Here is a 3,331-nt window from a genome sequence, read left to right as displayed (position 1 = left end):
ATATGTACTGTAAGAACAGGAAATAATATTGAATAGGTAGTGTAAGGACAGGAAAAAAGGCCTTTCTTTTATTTTGCTGTAACCTTCCACAATTTATGAGAAGCACCTTGTCATGAATACCCAAGATTGTAGCTCTTCTGATTCAAACAACAAGACAAGTTACTCTCAAGGCTACATTCTTGCATACACCTCCTCCCTGCTGGTTTACAACTCAGGGATAATTACTAAAAACTTCCCTTTCCACTCCCCTTCAAACAAGCCTCTTTTGAACGCTTTATAACTTTTACTCTAAGCATGTTTTACAGGCTTGGGGAAAATACCGATAAGACACCTCCCTAAGACATCTGTGTGGACTGTCTCCTGAAGGACTAATGGACAATGCCCCTAATGAATGCTCAGTTTCAGCCTCCCCGCCCCCCAAAACCCCTCCCTTCCTTGACACCTAGCAACAGTAGCCAAGGCTTTAAAAGGGGGTGGAGGGAGGGAGGGAAGTTTTGTTCTTTGCTTATGTATTGATTAGCAATACAAGGGCCCTTTCCCTTTGGGGAAAGTAAAAACTATCTCTTCTTTTAGTTGTGAATTCCTTCATAGCCTGCTTCACCTGCCAAAAACCCTAACACGTACCACATTGAAAACGGTGAAAGTTTTCCTACAAATCTCTGTCATGTCTGCCTTAATAGAAGATAGTGGATTCTCACATTTGCTTCTGTACTCAATCTTTTGTCATTTGCTGTTGTGGGTGAGTAGATAAAGAAAATTTGGCCACATCCCATATATGCATAGTTGAAAAACAGAAGAGTATTTTAATAGCCTTTTCAGATAATTGTGGATATTGTTCGATACCACACCAAAACATAACAAGTAGTTTTTTAAAGGTTAGTGGCCATGAGAAACCTGAAACAATGTTATGAATGTCTCCAACTCTTACATCAAAATCCACTGGTCTCTTACACGTTGAATGTTTTAGTCATGCAAGATGTTTGTCATCAATGCATTTGGTCACTAAAAAATTAGGTCATGGAGCCCAGGTGAGGCCATCCTACTCCCAGGTGCACATGTCCTAGCCCCTGCCACCCCTGCCACTTTCAGCTACTGGCCGGCCCTCCTCAGGCCTCGCCTCTACACTCTGTTTCCCTCTCAACTCCTCCTCTGACCAGCGGTGACATAAGGGACAGAGCAAGGTGAAGCCCATTTTTTCTTCCTTCTCACAGTAGTGCCAGGCAGCCCCCCTTACGTGTTCCCACTCTGGCCTGAGATGAATGCTGAGGCAGAAGCTGAGTTCAGCATGTCCTGGACACCAACTCCTACAAGGTTACTCACTATAAACAATACTCACCTAACACAAGCAAAGTTTATTCCTACTTTGAATGCCATGGAAAGAAGACAGAAAACTCCAAAATAAGGAAGATGAACTATGAGGAAACAGTATTTTCTGGGTTGCAGTACATTCTTAATAAGTACTTAAAAGGTAAAGTAGTGACCAAGGAGAAGATCCAGGAAGCCAAAGAGGCGTACATAGAGCATTTCCAAGATGATGTATTTAACGAAAAGGGGCGGAACTACATTCTGGAGAAATACCCTGGGCATCTTCCAGTAGAAGTAAAAGCTGTCCCTGAGGGCTCTGTCATTCACAGAGGAAATATGCTCTTCACAGTGGAAAAAACACAGATCAAGAGTGTAAATGGCTTATACAGTGGGTTGAGACAATTCCTGTTCACTCCTGGTATCCAATCACTGTGGCCACAAATTCTAGAGAGTTGAAGAAAATATTGGCCAAATGTTTGTTAGAAACATCTGGTAACTTAGTTGGTCTGGAATACAAGTTGCATGTATTTTGGCTATAGAGGAGTCTCTTCCCAAGAGACTGCTGGCATGGGAGCATCTGCTTATTTGGTTAAGTTCAGAAGAATGGATACGGTAGCAGGAATTGCTTTAAAAAAATGCTGTGAATGAAAGATCAAGTTCCAGGCTGTTCTCTTCCAGCAGGAGAACACAGTACCATAACAGCCTGGGGGAAAGACCATGAAAAAGATGCTTTTGAACATATAGTAACACAATTTTCTTCAGTGCCTGCATCTGTGGTCAGCAATAATTATGACATTTATAATGCTTGTGAGAAAATATGGGGTGAAGATCAACACATTTAATAGTATCAAGAAGTTCAGAGGCACCACTAATAATCAGACCTGATTCTGGAAATCCTCTGGACACTGTATTAAAGGTTTTGGATACTTTAGGCAAGAAATCCCCTATTACTAAGAACTCAAAGGGCTACAAGTTGCTGCCACTGTATCTTCAAGTTATTCAAGAGGATGGAGTAGATATTGGTACCTTACAAGAGATTGTAGAAGGCATGAAGCAAAACAAATGGAGTATTGAAAATATTGCCTTTGGTTCTGGGGAGCTTTGCTACAAAAATTAACAAGAGATTTCTTGAATCGTTCCTTTAAGCGTAGTTATGTTGTAACCAATGGCCTTGGGGTTAATGTCTTCAAGGACCCAGTTGCTGATCCCAACAAAAGGTCCAAAAAAGGTTGATTATCCTTATAGCAAAAGGCTAATAAGCACATTGTCTCCTCAACCCAGAGTTCAACCAGGGGGTGGCTGACCGGCCAACCACCTGTGCCACCCCCCCGCCCCCGCCCCGCTGGCCAACCCCGCTGATCATGGCAGGCCTGCCAGACCCCACTCATGCACAAATTTGTGCACTAGACTTCTAGTCTTTATAATAATAAAAGTGTAACATGAAAATTGACCAAAGGGCCGAACAGCAGAATATCTGTCCAGACAACTTTCCAGATAACCTGCCAGATGAAGCCAGGACTGTGAGGGCTGAGGCAGCCGCTGTGGCAGCCAGGGCTGCAAAGGTCTACCCTTGCATGGATTTCGTGCATCGGGTCTCTAGTCTTTACATAAAACACCAGAGGGAGATTTTGTTACACTTGAGGAAGGAAAAGGAGACCTTGAGGAATATGGTCATGATCTTCTACATACTGTCTTCAAGAAAGGAACGTGACAAAAAGATATTGATTTGATGAAGTAAGAAAAAATGCAAAGCTGAATAGTGAACTGGAAGAGCACCTCATTAGGCTTTATGACTGGGCGTGTGTCCTTGCCTCTACATGTGCGTGTACATGCACGCTGGTATACACCGGTGTGTGTGTGTGTGTGTGTGTGTGTGTGTGTGTGTGTGTATGATACATACTGTTCATTGTACAGATGTGTGAGGTTTCTTTATTTTATGATACATTACAGCCAAATTATTTGATGGTTTTTAGACATATTGCCCCCCCTCCCCCCCGCAGTGTTTAGGTGATCTCAATTAGGCAAT

General features: G+C 42.7%; 1 pseudogene; it reads left to right on the top strand.

Moving 5' to 3' along the window:
* The first annotated feature begins 1,255 nt into the window (after positions 1 to 1,255).
* LOC139017232 (nicotinamide phosphoribosyltransferase pseudogene) lies at positions 1,256 to 2,538 on the top strand (annotated as a pseudogene).
* Positions 2,539 to 3,331: the final 793 nt, after the last annotated feature.

The sequence above is a fragment of the Myotis yumanensis genome, unplaced genomic scaffold (assembly GCF_028538775.1).
Source record: "Myotis yumanensis isolate MYYU_CA2020_CCGP unplaced genomic scaffold, mMyoYum1.0.hap1 SCAF_1, whole genome shotgun sequence".
NCBI lineage: Eukaryota > Metazoa > Chordata > Mammalia > Chiroptera > Vespertilionidae > Myotis > Myotis yumanensis.
The sequence above is the reverse complement of the archived record's forward strand: the minus strand, read 5'-3'. Positions and strand labels throughout refer to the sequence as shown.